General features: G+C 43.3%; 1 protein-coding gene across 5 annotated transcripts in view; it reads right to left on the bottom strand.

The window, feature by feature from the left end:
- TBC1D24 (TBC1 domain family member 24) overlaps positions 1-11,099 on the bottom strand; it is a 28,990-nt gene extending 17,891 nt beyond the window's left edge. Inside the window, exon 1 of one of the 5 annotated variants that reach the window (XM_028705979.2) lies at positions 10,985-11,099. The gene's annotated coding sequence lies outside the window, so the exon portion shown is untranslated. Of the gene's footprint in view, positions 1-10,830; positions 10,907-10,956 lie in introns of those variants that run through there. The other 4 variants (XM_028705976.2, XM_028705978.2, XM_028705980.2 and 1 more) reach the window with 4 other exon arrangements.
- Positions 11,100-16,317: the final 5,218 nt, after the last annotated feature.

Raw genomic sequence — 16,317 nt, 5'->3', positions numbered from 1 at the left:
CTATCAGCCGTCAGATCTGAATGGATGGGAATCTGATCCTCTTCAACTGGCCTGTCTATACAGCTTAGCTGAGCCACTTCTTTTATTAGTCTCAGAAAATCCTCTTCCTCTTGGCTTTTGAGACTGCATCAGTCACAGCACCACTTTCTGGTCTATGGTTGCAACACTAAGGGCTAGAAATTTGCTGAGAAAGAAGTTGAGATTAATTTGTTGGATGAAACCAAGGTCCAGCTAGTCAGCATTCTCTTTTCTGTAGAAGTCTAATGTAAGCTTCCCAGAGAGATCTAAACAGCCCTGCTTCTAGCAATATTTGAGATCTGTACGTAGAAGTATAATTTAGCTATTAAAGTGAGTAGCTGTAGACTTAAACATAGATTCGACCATGGCAGAATGATCTGATAAAAAGCCAGGATATGCACAAGCTTTGAGCAACCTGCACACAAACCCTTTGCTCTCACTTGACTCTTCCTGCTAATGTAAACAGACCAGGAAGGCTCAGTCCATCTTGCCTATTGCGTACAACCCAGGGACTATGGTTAATAGTTTCCAACTGAGTCAGGAAATAGAGGCCAATCGTGGTTTTTAAAGCAGCAAGCTACAGAAGAAGGGAAGAGGTGAAACCTTGATTTGTGCTCTTACCTGTAGCCCAGTCACTTGCCTGGTAACTTATTATCGCTGTTAACCAAGTTTTTATAAAAAGTCAGATCCTTAATTCATTTTGGGTCATATACACCTAATGTAGGTGCGTATATATGGCTAATAACTTTTGTGGATTTATTTGGAAGGGCAGCATACCTTCTTTGGTTCGATTAAGAAGAGCAGACCATTTGGCATTCCCCCAGAGCACTCAATCAGAACCGTGTTGACATTTTATACAGTAAAGTCTTTGCAACTTAGAGAATGTGGGTATCTTTTATTAGTACAAAAATACTGTAGAAGTGAAAAAGGTTAACACCCCTTTCCCCTTAATTTCTGTATTACCTCTAACATTTCTTACCATTAATGCTACAAGGACACATATTATATTCACAAATATGGGACCAGATCCACAATACCACACAGATGCCCAAATCTTTGAAGTAATACAATGAGCAGAATGAGTGTAATGGCACCTCACTTTATACAAACAGACTATTTCCAAGGGCTCCCATTCTTGTTTATATCAGCTCTTCCAGATTTCTAATAACACACACACACACACTTTTGGATGGTCAGCACTTGTTCAGCAATTATTTTTGTCACTGTCTTGAATTGAGCAAGGGATGTTACTAGTGGACAAGGTAAGGTTTGTAAGTATCAATTTCATGGTATTTACACTGACGCCATTCCTTATGGGTATTGCTGTATTTAGAAGAGGGACCATTCTACTAGGGAAAGGCTACTGTGGGGCCAGGATGACCAAGTTCCAAATTATTATCATAAAGATCTTTTTTTCGTGGGGGTAAAGAAAAGCTCCAAGGGATTTGCAAAGCTTCAGTTTTCTTTAAAAGAGACATGAAGAAGTCTAGACAAGTGCAGCAATAGGAAACATTAGATTTACTGAACAATAAGACATGCATTACTGGCAACAGAAACAATTCTCTCACCTCAGGAAATGTCTACCTCAGTTCATCTATGAGCGTTAATGAAATACTGTTTCTGTAGTGGAATTGTCCAACACTGATGCACTGAGTTCAATGGATTGCCTTAATGAGGTTAAATGTAGTTCGATTATCTCCCTGTGAATTGCCTCAGGCTTTGTGTACATCAGCATCAGCTTCTCTCACCACTTAAACTGGGACTACAGGAATGTAGATCACAGTAACTCATGCTAACCTAGCCAGTGTTTCAGGTGACAATTGCTTCCTGATCTATTTTTCCTCTGAATCTATATACAGTGGTGCCTTGGTTCTCAAACGCCTTGGTTCCCAAACACCTGAAAGTGTTCCGGTTTTTGAATGTTTTCTGGAAACCGAACATCTGATGTGGCTGTCGGCTATTGTTTCCGGGGCGCCTGCACCAATCAGAAGCTGTGCCTTGGTTTTCGAACATTTTGGAAGTGAAACGGACTTTCGGAATGGATTAAGTTTGGTGCTTTTGCTATTTATTTTGTGTGTTTGTTTTTGAGGCTTTTTCGGTTCATTTGTTTTCGTGACTGTGTGGAACCCAGTTCAGCTACTGATTGATTGAATGATTGTGTGATTGCAGAAATGGATAAAAGCCCCCCATCCAAACAATGACTATCATCAAAGCAGGTAAGAAAATATATTAATTTAAATTTTTATCATCTACAATACTGTCTTATTTATTTTACAGTACAGTACATTGATTACTGGTATTGCTTTCATTTTACAGATCAATGCTCTCATTAGATAGTAAAATTCATTTTAAATTGCTGTTTTAGGGGTTGTTTTTAAAGTCTGGAATGGATTAATCCATTCTGCATTACTTTCTATGGGAAAGTGTGCCTTGGTTTTGGAACGCTTTGGTTTTGGAACGGACTTCCGGAACGGATTAAGTTTGAGAACCAAGATACCACTGTATAACTGGTTCACACAACAAGACGATGTGACCATGTAGGCTGCTGGAGAGGGCCTCATAGTCGCTTTTTTCCTCTGTGGTCCTTTTTGCTGCTGTATCATACTAAGACAAGCCAAGGTGTCATCCAGATTGGGACTTGTGGTTACATTTTCTGCTCACTAATAATGAGTTGTTGCAATGAACAAACCTTGGCTGAAACTCATGGTTAGTGCGGCGAATGCTTACCCACGAGTCCTGGTTTGGATGCAGTGTTCAAAACTCCCATTGTTCTAGGCGCATTTTGCAACAGGGAATTTCATTAGCGCAAGCAGTTTCTGAGCTCTGGGTGCAGTACTGCACCTAAGATTTCAGATTAAAACTGCAGAGTGGAAGGAAAGGAGGACCTTTTTCTGCCTCCCCACTTCCAGCTACTCTCTGAAGACTGGAGAAGAGACCCTCTTAAGACTATTACGGGGGTTGGCAGGGGAGGGACTAGACCATGTGAAAAATGAGCATAATATTTTAGCTGCAGTTCATTCATTTTCAGTTTTGTATTCTTGTTATAAAAAAGTGTGCCTAGACATTCCATTGTTGTGCCCATAACCTCGGTTTAAGGTGCCATTTAGCTCCTAGCTTTCATATCTCAGTTTCTAACACTATTTGGATGACCTTGGCTTAGCTTGGTGTGGCAGCAAGAAAGACCAAGGGAGAGCAAAGGTTGTGTGAGGTCCTCTCTGGGAGCCAACATGTTCACATGGTCTTGCTAAGCCAACAAGTGTGTTGTGTGAATCAGGCCAGAGTGTTATTGCAAGGAGAAAGGCAACTGAAGCACTTTCTTTGATAACAATACCATATAAATGACTCCAACAATTACTTCAACTTCATTTTTGAAAAAGCCCAAATACCAGCATTTCTAGATCAAATACAATCAAGAGCATAGATCACAACATAGTGAGGGACAATCATCCAAGCACAGTAGCTACTTGTGCTACCTCCTCCAATTAGGGATTATTTCTGAAGACAGGTGAAATAGCATTTTTCTGTTGTGGGTATGAGAATTAGAGGTAGGGTAGGGAGCACACATGCCCATGGTGGACTATCAGAACTCAAGTGTCTTCCTCCATTCTGAGAGAACTCAGCTGCCCTGGAAATCAGACCCTAGGAGCAACCTGAAATCCTAACTGAAAACCACGTTACTACTAAATGTAGTAAAATAAAAAGCAAAATTGTGTGACTGGCAGATGTGGCATTCCACATCTAACTCCTCACTCTGCCTTCTATGAAGAGTTCATGAATCAAGTCTTGTAACCACACAGCTAACTCAAGAGCAGCAAATAGAGTGGTGTTAAAAACCCGCATTAAGATTCTTCAACTCTTTGTAATGAATATTAGAGATTACTACATGCATTTAATTACAGCTGGCTGTGCAAAACCACCAGGAGCTAAATAGTTCTCCAGAGACCCAGACAAATAATTGGTATTGAGGAAAGAGAAGGTTTTGTGACTAAGGGAAAGATGGAATGGCATTTCCAAAAACCACTCGGCGTTGCTTGAGCAGCACAGATGTGATATAAATACCGTCCAATCATAAGCAGAAGTGCTGTTAAGAAACAGAAGGATTCAAACACCAGCAGTTTCTTTGGCTTCCTGATGAGCCCTGTGTTAAGCTTACATATCCAAATGCAACAAAAATGGCATAATAGTCACAATAGCCTTGGAACAGTGCTCAGTACTTGCTATTATCTTGTGCCTATTTAATTACCTGATTAAATATATCACACAAGACCATCTTTGATATGTCAGCAACCAGTCCATCTAGCATATATATATTTCATAGTTGCGTATATCAGATACTACAGGAAAAGAGCTTTTAACAGTTGTAAACTATCACCTCATGTGTCTCCTGAGAAATCTCTATGTGGGACAAGAAGCTACAGTTAGAACTGGATATGGAACAACTGATTGGTTCAAAATTGGGAAAGGAGTACGACAAGGCTGTATATTGTCTCCCTGCTTATTTAACTTATACTGTATGCAGAATTCATCATGCAAAAGGCTGGACTGGATGAATCCCAAGCTGAAATTAAGACTGCCGGAAGAAATATCAACAACCTCTGATATGCAGATGACACAACTTTGATGGCAGAAAGTGAGGAGGAATTAAAGAACCTATTAATGAGGGTGAAAGGAGAGTGCAAAATATGGTCTGAAGCTCAACATCAAAAAAACTAAGATCATGGCCACTGGTCCCATCACCTCCTGGCAAATAGAAGGGGAAGAAATGGAGGCAGTGAGAGAAGAGTAGAGGTGTTTTGTTAGCTACTGAAAAATGTTCTCTTCTGTATTTTGAAAGGATAAACATCTAGGCATATTCACCTGTAAAATTTATGCTTAGATCTCATTTAAAACATGCATGCTGCCACCTTGTATAATTTTTTTGAAGAACTCACTTGGATAATTTTGCACCCTCACTGTCCAAAAATCAGTGAAAGAGAACTTGAGCAAAAGACCAGGTGAATGGTTATTCATTAGATTCCCTTCTTCAGATTAGGTCACAGAAGTAGTTAGCTTTATGTACAAGAGGTCTGAAAGCAATTTCCCTAGTAAGTTAAGGGCTTTGTTAGAATGTGCAGCATGAATATTGATCTCTCCAGTTGTATTCCATTTTGTTCCATGAGTTCATTTATAAATTGACAAAATTCCCCGAATAGACTTCAGGAGATAAAACCTACGACTCCTTGTATCTTAACAGCCCCTCAGTGCCATAAGATAAGGCCAAGCACTGGAAATGTGGAAGCTTACAACTATGACCTTGCTTGTGCTCTGCATATTCACAGTAATCCAAGCAGAGTATGCGTAGGCAATAATCACACGCTAACGAGCACTTGTATAGTATAGTGACTAAGAGCACAAACCAGAAGTCCTGTTCAAATCTCAATCTATTCATGAACTCACTGAATGCAGGCAAACTACCACTGCTTATTCCCAGTTTGTGAAAATATTTTTGTTTTCTTGGGTTGGTTCTCAAGCTCTGTGAAAGCACCCACAGATTAACTGAATGAATCACTGCAATGAAATCTAGTTTGTACAGCAAACACAGAAGGGAGAAGAGTGTATGAGCCCAAGGCTTGTACTTGTAAGAAACCATTATTTTGGTTATATCTGAAGTGGGCAAAGACTTTTAATTTCAGCTCACCGCATTTCATGAACCAACACCAACCTACAGAAGTCAACAGAAACCCTTGACTTTGTGAAAGAAATTTAAGAAGCCACAATTGAGGACCATCAAGATGGATGCAACTCTACAACCTGTCTGACTTAATTCTGCATAGAAAGCGCCAAGCCTGTAAACAATGTGAATGAAATACATCCTGTTGTTGCTTTTTTAAAAAAGGAGTAAACCAGAGTTACTTAGGTGAAGATCTATTTGTGTGGATGCAGGGTGGCTTCTACTCAGTTCAGAAATAAAAAGTTAACTAGGTGTGATGGAGGAACACAGATGAAAATGCCACTCCAGGTAACTGGGGGTCACCAGGAGCAGGGGGCAGATTTACTCTTCATTCCAGTGCTGGCCTTGTACAACCTTTTCTCCCATACAAGACAGTAGTTGTCATTCACTCATGAAGTGGGGATGGGGGCACAAATGAAATGCTGCAGAGGGAAAGTCCAGCCACCTTCAAATGGGACTGAATGTGGGGAGTCAACATTTTTCTGTGTCAAAAATATTGCAGAATCTCTGTGCGCCCCAGTCTCTGCAGTAGGCAAGTCTATCTCTATGCATACAGCACTGCTTACAATGATGGGCACTTAGACAAATAAGTCACTTCAATCAGATATACAGTTGAGGTGGAAAAAATACTTGGCTTCCTTACACCTGGCATTGGGTTCACCAGTGTCTGGAGTAGGTTGTAGAGTTCCATGAAAGATCAATCTGCTTCTTTCATAAACAGTTAATTTGAAGAAAAACCTCATTTGCTCCTTGTAAACTGAGTTTCTCACAGACTGCAACCGACCACCCACAAAAAACCTGCTTGGTACAGACTGTTTTTCTGTACCATTAAGAACAAGCAGGTGGAAAGACTAGGACAAGAGCCAAGAATTCAACAACAGGAAAAAGGAAAATATAGAGATGTGGAAAAGGATGCAAGAAGTAAGTGCCTCTGATAACATAGAAACATTAGTCTAAATGTAAAGGTGCAATCTGTCTGAATTTGTTCTTAAAATCCCCAAAAGAAAAGAAATAAGAGGGGCTGTATGAAGGGGAAGACTACTGGGAGTTGGATGTGGGTAGTATGCTATTACTATTATTTTTGTGGGCTTCTGCACAAATGTTGTTAAGCAGTAAGAGACAATGCATGCAGAAATGTCCCCAAAATAACACTACAGAATAATATATAGCAGGCCTGCTCACAGCAATGCCTACAAAAATATGCAGTTTTGTGCAAGCCTTAAAAAAGAAAACATGCTGGGCAGTTAGCATCAAGCATATTTTCCTCAATCTGATGAAATTATACGATCAAAGCAATTTGAAAACGGATGAGGAAATTCTGCTTAGTAACAAGGACATATTTATTGTCTTCTGTCATAACCAAAGCTATTACCACTCCTTGCCCCTCATGTCCTGAAAATGATTTTTTACAGGTTCCTTTTTGCCTCCCAGATTCCCTTCTAATTTTATCCTCTATTTCCCCGTAAGAGTCCCAAACCAATTTCCTCTCCTCCCTGTTTCTCTCACTTTGAGTTGCCAGCTGTGTACCTCCCTTCCAGCCTAATATGTTTTAAAATGATTCTGTTTTCTTAGCTGTACCTCCAGCTTATAAAAATATACCGGTAAATGTTAAAAGTGGTCAGTTGCTGATAAGTCAACAGTCACCCACCATACTGGGCCAGCCCACATCCACAAGTTCAGGTATCACCTGGGGTTAGTAAACACTGCAACCTCCTTCTTGCCTCTGTGACTCTTAAAAAGAGATACTGTGATTAGGTCCTGCATGTGCAGTAAAAACAATGTCCGGTTTATTTAGGTTGTGCACAAACACACTGATTTTTACCATACCAAAAAAACAAAAAACACCCTTTTAAAAAAGTGATGATTTGGAGCTTACTATACATACAGTGGTGCCTCGCAAGACGAAAAGAATCCGTTCCGCGAGTCTCTTCGTCTTGCGGTTTTTTCGTCTTGCGAAGCAAGCCCATTAGCGGCTTAGCGGATTAGCGCTATTAGCGGCTTAGCGGATCAGCTGTTAAGCGGCTTAGCGGCTTGGGAAAAAGGGGGGGGGGGAGGAAAAAAACCCTGCAGGAACTCGCAAGACATTTTCGCCCATAGGAAATTCGTTTTGCGAAGCACCTCCAAAACGGAAAACCCTTTCGTCTAGCGGGTTTTCCGTCTTGCGAGGCATTCGTCTTGCGGGGCACCACTGTATATTATGTAAGGCTGCCATGTAAGGCTACCCTTTACAAAATGGGCAGAAGCTAATTCAAGCATGTTCTCAGTGAAATGAAATACAGTTTGCTTAGATATGTAAATGACTGTGTGGTGCAGGTTATCACAATCACAGTCATAGTCAGTTTTTTTCTGGGGTTGTTTAGAAGGTGGGTTCCCCCCTCACTTTAGTTATCAGCATCAGTTCCAAGAGCCCAGCAGCGTCAACAATAAGGCTGCCAAGTGTTTCAGGATTCAAAACTTGTGATCTTATGAAATATGATGTAAGATCTTAAAAAAACCATCAATACATCTCTATTTGCATTAAAAAACCCCCACAGGTTCCCAGTGTGGGAAAAGAAAACCAGATAAAACTATAGCATGCATGTGGAAATAGAAGTTACTACTACTGCAGTAACTGCTCAAAGAAAGGGAAGTGCGAATGCGGCTAAGATTGCTCAATTACCAATTAAATTCAGGGCTGGAAAAAAATCCTTTCCCCCACCCTACAGATATAGGCAGATTCAGGAGTCATGAGAAAAAATGGCCTAATTGATAACTCATGGTTGGAATCAGTCTAATTACGAATTCATGAATGTTTCGGAAAGCATTTTCAGGGGAACATGCATTCTGAAGCGATACAGCAAATATCTTAAGTAATTTCAAAATCTTAGGCCTGAGAGATACAGGCTTTTTTAAATATATTCCACAGTGCAAAGAGTATTAAAAGGGCAAGTTTTTTGTTTATTTAACCTACAGGATATTGGCAATTTCAAGTTGAACAGTTTAGTGCATAAGATTCATGCATCACATGATTAAGAAAAACATAAACAGGCACTTAAACATGCCTTTAAACCTAGTTTATTGTGTTTATACAACAACCACTCTGTAACTACGACCAATTCAGGCTGCTTGCAGTATCAACATCCATTCTAGAGGTAGCAACTGCTTCACTTTAGGTCAGGCTTGCCCCTCCAGATGTTTTGGGACTACAACTCCCTTCATCCCTACCTAACAGGACCAGTGGCCAGGGATGATGGGAACTGTAGTCCTAAAACATCTGGAGGGCCGAGTTTGGGGCTGCCTGCTTTAGAGCCTCAGCATCTGATTCCAGTTACATATTTCCCAAACTAGCAAACCCCCCCCCCCCATATCAGATAAGCACCATTACACCCCTAATGTCACCAACCATATTTTACGGCCAGAGGGTGGGTAGAAATTTCAGTGCTCACTCTGGAAAACACACGGCTAGTCAAAAGAGAAGGTAGAGGATATAGCAAGGATGCCAATTATGTGGGTGGAGTTGTGTAAACAAATCCTCTATATAGTTATGTATTTGGGGAGTCCCACCGTATCAGTGGGGCTTATTTCCAGGAGGACACCCTTCCCCTCATACTGCATTTGCCTGGAAATTCAGTGTTTTAAATGTCCCATGTCAATCTTTAGGAATCAAGACTTTGTATTTCCATCTGTAGGAATGCAAGCTGGGCCTCTAATTCAGCCCTCAATCGCCTATGGGTGGCATTCAGCTGAGCTTTACTCTGAACAAACCCACTGAAATTCAAGGCCTTAACTTAGTAATGTTTATTAATTTCAGCGGCACTACTCTGAATAAAACTTGGTTGAACATCACCCAATACTTGTACATAACTCTGTTTCAATGGTTTTTTAAAAATTATCTCATCATTATCAGATTTCTTCATACCCTGGCCTTCATGTAATGGGCTAGAATGCAACACGGGGTTGTAGCCCAACCTCAAGCAGGTGCCCCAGTTGAACCACTTTTCTTGTGTCTTTGGATTTCATTTCATTTTTAAAAGAGAAGGCAAAGGGGTGCAGCAGAAATGTGGAGGTTAAGGAGAAAGGAGGGCAGTATGGATGAAAACAACAGAAAACAGGGCATTACTACATCAGGAAGAGCTTTATAACAGTAAGAGCTGTTCAACAGTGAAACAAACTCCTATGAGAAGTAATGGACTCGCCTTCCTTGGAGGTTTTTAAGCAGAGCTTGGATGGCCATGTACTTGAGATTCCCGCATTGCAAGGGGTTCGACTAGATGATCCCCAGAGTCACTTCCAACTCAAGGATAACAATACTAGTCTTATCCAGTGCTGCAAGTTGGGGCTAAGATGGTGGGTCTGGAGTGTGAAAGGGATGAATACTTCTGCTTTAAGGGTCTTTCTTCCACACAATTACAAGCGACCCAATGTCTAGAAGAAAAGCTGCTGGGATTCACATCATTTGGGGAGTTTTTCTATATTTAAAAAAAGATCACTTGCCCTTAATAACCCACCTTATTCCTCCACGGAGTTCAAAGCAACACCCACTGTTCTCTCCCCACACCCCTTTTATCCTAACCACCACCCCGTGCAGCAGGTTAAGGCTGAGAATGTGTCACTGACCCCAATGTCACCTAGTATGCTATGGGGCTGAGTGGGGTCAATCAGACCAGGAACTCCCGATTTCTACCTTGACACCGTATTCACTGCACGCCACACACACAGACCCCGAATGTAGACGCACAGCGGGCTCCTTGGCGGCGGCACTCTGCTCATGCTCAAGGGCACTGCCCCCTTTTGTGTAAACTATTCCACACACTCCACAAATCCATTTCTGGAAACTGGGACGGGGGAAAAGGATGAAAAACAGAAGAGGACTCCGGCTTGAAAGGAAACCCTGCAAGTGAGGAGAGACCCCGCTCAGCCTGCCCTTCCAGGGTATTCCTGTATTTCTCCCACAGTAGCTGCTCTCCACAAAAATACCTCGCCCACCCCACCCAACGCTAAAACGGCCGTCTCCAGCTTGCCTTTGCTCCCAGCCCCCTCTCCCGGCAAGAGGTGTAGGTCGGAGGCGCCCCCCGCAGGCTGAGTGCGCCCTCGCGCCCTCCCTCCGCGCCCGGCCCTCTTACCTCTGGCCCCACTTCAGGTACCAGCTCGTAAGACCCAGCCCGCGCAGGCGCACTTTTATACCATTCTATCTCCCTCTCCTTCCTCTCGCTCGCCCGCCCCCCCCCCCCCGCGTTTTCTCTACTCACCAACCTCACAGTTCATCCATGTACACACCTCCTACGGGAGCCCTTGCGGCGGCCGCGAACGGAGCAGATTATAAATAGCGGCTCGAGGCGCATGCGTAGTAAGGTCGTCTCGGAGCTTACGGCCGCGCACGAGACTTTTCGGCGCGGGAGGAGAAACCTTGGCGCGTGCTCCCGTGGCGTGCGTGCGTGCACGCTCCGCTCCTGCATCGCGCGCTCGCAGGCTGCGGCGTTATTCTGTCTGTATTTTCCTTTCCCCCGCCTTTTCCCTTTCCTCGTGCACGGCGACGGCCAGGAGGGGGGGCGTGGCTTATAATTTTTTAAGGAGCTCCATAGCTCACAGCTGTTGCTCAGAGGGCGCGGTGAAGGCCGTTTGAAAATATTCCTTCAGTGTTAGCTGTGTTTACTCTGTTATTTTTATCTCCTCAGATGTATCTTAGTTGCATCTTCTTTAGTTCTTATATCTCCTTATAGGGCCTATACCTAAAAGGCGATGTATCTTTTTTTATAAAAAAACCCCACTTGATTATACATGTTGATATGTGGAAAACGACTATATATAACTGCAAAAAAAATATGTGAAAACATATATCTTGAAATTTATGATTCCAAAACACCACAAGTAACAGTGAAGTCCATATTTCTAAACATGTAATTGGTTGCTCATTACATGGCATTCAATAATATGCAAAGGTAAACATCATTTTGTCAATCCAATCTGAAACAGATGGCGTGCTATATCCCACATATACCCATTTTACCAGCAGTGAAATTTGCCACTACTTCTATATCATGTAAAATTATGTTTTGGCTCAAAAATAATATTTTAGGCTCTAGTGACAGTAATCACACATATTCCTCATTCTTAAATTTAAATATGACTGTATCATAACCAGCTGGAATGGCTGCAGAGGAGCCAAAATGGCAGTTGGACCATTGCTGAATGTCTTCCCCCTCAGACACAACCAGGTGGAAATGGCTGCATGTCAACCCTTAATCCCAAATTGTGACCATTACACAAATCAATCTATTCCCTGGTTTTCCCCTCCCATCCCTCTGTAGTTTATCCCATTGCCCATCTTAAACTGTGGGCAGTCGGGGGGATTTGCCCGCATGGGCTGGCAGGCATCACAGCACAGCACAGCACAGCCCCACTAGACTCTAGTGGGGGGCGCGTGCTCCAACAGTGTTGGCAGTTTGCCTGCCCTGGGCACTGGCAACCCACGCTACACCGCTGATTCTGTGCTGAGGATGTTTCATTTTTGCTGCATTCCGGAGTACTTTCCAATGACTATGGATAGTTGTACAGTATTTTAAACACTAAGCTAGTAGAAAGCTTGCAAAAATGTGGTATACAGTGGACGCTCGGGTTGTGAACGTGATCTGTGCGGGATGCACGTTCGCAACCCGCAGCAGTGTGTCTGTGTACGTGTGGGTTGCGATTCGGCGCTTCTGTGCACGCGCAAAGCGCAATTTAGCGCTTCTGCACATGCACGACCCCTGAAACCTGGAAGTAACCTGTTCTGGTACTTCCGAGTTTTGGCGGGTCCATAACCCGAAAAAACGCAACCTAAAGCGCCTGTAACCCGAGGTATGACTGTACATAACAACATTCACATTGCAATCCTAAGAATGGACTGGGAGCCTATCTACACAATCCATTTAAAGCAGCACCATACCACTTTAAATAGCCATGGCTTCCGCCAAAGAATCCTGGGAGCTGTAGCTTGTTCAGGGTGATGAGAGTTGTAAGGAGGCACTCATTCCCCCCACAGAACTAGAATTTTCAGAGTGGTTTTACATTCAGTCCTGCTTGCAGGGGACTCCTGAACCGTAGCTCTGGGTGGGGTTTTCTTAACAACTCTCAGCACTCTGAACAAACTACAGTTCCCAGGATTCTTTAGTAGAGACCATGGCTGTTTAAAGTCATATGATACTGCTTTAAATGTGTAGTGCAGGTTGTTGTTGTTTAGTCGTTTAGTCGTGTCCGACTCTTCGTGACCCCATGGACCAGAGCACGCCAGGCACTCCTGTCTTCCACTGCCTCCCGCAGTTTGTAGTGCAGGTAGCAGGACTTATTTCCAGGTGAAGATTGTAGTCTCAGTGATTCGAGGTCAAACACTGAGAATGTGAGACCCCTTGTGGAGATAAGAAGGAACTACCTACTAGTGCTTGGAGAACGATGGCATACATATCTTAATAGTGTTTAAAATAGCATTAGCCTATAAGGAGAAAACAAAACTGAACCACCTGCCACAATGAAGTGGTTATTAAAATGATGGGGATGTAGTACACATGATCAAAGTTAATTACAGATCCAAGTTAACAAGCTGCTGCAACGAAGTGGACTTTGAAGGTTTTTAAGCACCCAGGGCCGATTTACCCCTCCTAGAGTCTGTCTCCTCTTTAAGGAATGGAAGTTCTTAAATAAGATCTTAAAGGGGCAGGGACCTGGTTTGGATCCTAGCACACCTTCTCCTTTTTGACATTTTCCTGTAAGCACATTGCCTTCTCTGGGAAGTTGACATGGGTATGTGGAAACAGGCTAGCTGTTCATTGCTATTGTTTCTTGCTATGGAAAGCCTGAAAACTTCAGCAGTGGTAACATCAGTGATGCATCAGAAAAGACCCGAGATTGGTTCACGCTGAACAGGGGAAGGACAGAGTTTTAAGCAAAGCATGTTCGCACTCCTGTCTCAGTAACGTCTACGCTGGCTTGGTCATGCCCACAGAATAGAAGATAGCAGGATCCTTAAGGACATGCTCTATGGGGAGCTGGCTTCAGACACCAGGCCCATTGGCAGGCCTACTCTGTGTTCATGCAAATGTGACATGTGGCAACGTCAACCCTGCTGTGTGGAAACTCCTTCCAGACAACCGCAGTGCTGGAGACAGACAGTCAGGTCTTATATTCATAGCAGTGACCTGGGGAGGAATGATCGATGGAAGGAACACAGAGGGAAGAAACGCCATGGTGCATCTGCAGCAGCAAAACCAGATGCCTTCACCTGCCCGAGCTACAACAAAACATGTCTCTCCCGTATTGGGCTCTACAGCCACCATAGTCACTGCTTCACCCTCAAAGACACACTTCACAATACAGTGGTACCTTGGGTTACAGATGCTTCAGGTTACAGACACTTCAGGTTACAGATTCCACTAACCCAGAAATAGTACCTTGGGTTAAGAACTTTGCTTCAGGATGAGAACAGAAATCGTGTGGCGGTGGCGCGGCAATGGTGGGAGGCCCCATGAGCTAAAGTGGTACCTCAGGTTAAGAACAGTTTCAGGTTAAGAACGGACCTCCAGAAAGAATTAAGTTCTTAAACCGAGGTACCACTGTACACTTCACAATATCAAGCGGAAGATTATTATCTTCATCATCCCAGCCAAGCAAAAACATTTGGGGCAGTGAGGGGTGTGACCCAAGGAGAGCTGAGCAGGGCTGGACAAGTTGGCCTAGGCAGTCACATCTGGCCCCTGGCCCTCAGCTTCCACACTAAGACATTACAGGCACAATCACTATAGGAAACTGACTTATACCAAGTTAGACCACTGGCCCATCAAGCTCAGGATTCGCTATGCAGACCAACAACAGCTCTATAGCGTTTCAGATTTTCGCAGCATGGCCTGGAGATGCTGGGGACTGAAACCGAAAACCTTTGTGCATAAAGCAGACCACTGAGCTACAGCTCATCATCACCATCACCATCATCTAGATTTTTCGTTACAGGCTGGAATGAAAAAGGATTTCCAAATGCTGGTATGTCCTGTGGATTGAATACAGTAATACATTCCTCCTCCATCCTTGCCACTGCATCCTTGCCTCTCGTCTCCTCTCCTCGACTCCCCACTTCAGCTCTAGCTATACAATTGCTGAGAGGGGTGGGGCATAGCCCACACTCCATTGTTGCTCTTGGCCAGCCTTTAACAAGGCTCCTTCCAGAAAGTGTGGTATGAATAATTGCCCAATTAACCGAAGGGACTTCCAGATGTGTGCGCTGCTTTCATACTAATGCAGACCTCCAATCCATGTGCCTGATGTCCCAGAAAGCCTTGGAGATGGGCAAGGTGGGGGGGGGGAGGAGAGAGGGAGAGCAGGCCTTGGTAGGGCCAGCAGGGTCGCAGACGTACAGAGTGCCCCCCCTTCCCTTTCGAGGGGAAATGGCTTGTTTAATGACCCAAAGGAGAATGGATTTTCGCCCGCTCTGCCAGCTGAAGGCGAAGTGTGCCAAAAAAGCGAAGCGAGCCGAGAGGAAAGTCAATCCTGTGTTTTGATTTTTATCAGGTGTACGAACAGCGACCTCTCCTAAATCAAGGCTCTTTTCCCCCCATGCACATATTCCACAGTTTGCTCTGAGTAAGAAGTCCCTTGAGATTTGGAAAGCAAACCTGCGCTCTTAATGGATTGAGGTCATGGCAGAATTTGAGTTCTGCCCACCTGACCATAGGGGCTTAATGTTCCACTTTTCTCAGTTGGCAGGTGGCTGAAGGTCTCTGCCTCGCGCAGAGAATGTGGCGCAACACACTTCCATGAATTGAGATATTTCGACTGGACTTCTCAAATATTTGTTATCCTGCCAACTGTTTCTGTGTGGGTGTAAATGCCTGCACTGAACTGTGTTCCAGTGGGTTGTATTTCTCTGGCCCACAGACCACAATCCTTCCTCTTCAGACACGCAAAGGTTTAGGTTACGTTCACACCTGCAAACCGCCATGCGGTTGTGTCCTGATCAGCAATTTCTTTCACAATCTGTTGTTCAAGGCAGGACAAGGTTGACTAAGGAGGGGTGGGGAAATTTGTCAATTTCAGTTTCTCATTTTTCCAGTCTTTAACTCAGTTCTCCACATTTCCCCATTCTTTTGAAGTATATATTTTTTAAGTTCCCAAGAAAATTCACCAGCAATTTTTAGTGAATTTCTCCTCCTATACATATTCTATACAAGTTTTTAAATGCAATTTTGTCTAGTATACACATTTTTGCAAAGCAATTTCCCCAATATAATCCATTTTGTATTATTTGTGCAAATATATGCCTTTATATGCACACTTTAATATATAAATTTTGTACACATGATTTGGTTGGAGAAGTGTAAATTTTGCAGGGTGGCTGTGTTTTGGTTGTTTCCAAAAGTGTGAATTAGTTAGGCTTGCCTTTAACGATGAGTGGAATCAAATTTCTCCCCCATCCCTATTGCTAGGTGACCTGCCCTAGAGAGGACAATTCCTGTTTGCCAGGGCCCTCTATATAAAGGGATGTCTTGGCCAAATCTGGTTTGAAGATAAAGAACCCAAAGAAGGGAAAGCAGGAAGGGCCTTGAAGATGCACATCACAGCATCTGGAGAGCAAACTGAGCCTTCAT

This window comes from Podarcis muralis, chromosome 14, assembly GCF_964188315.1.
Source record: "Podarcis muralis chromosome 14, rPodMur119.hap1.1, whole genome shotgun sequence".
Lineage (NCBI taxonomy): Eukaryota > Metazoa > Chordata > Lepidosauria > Squamata > Lacertidae > Podarcis > Podarcis muralis.
Note: the sequence above shows the minus strand (reverse complement) of the source record. Positions and strands in the feature narration are given on the sequence as shown.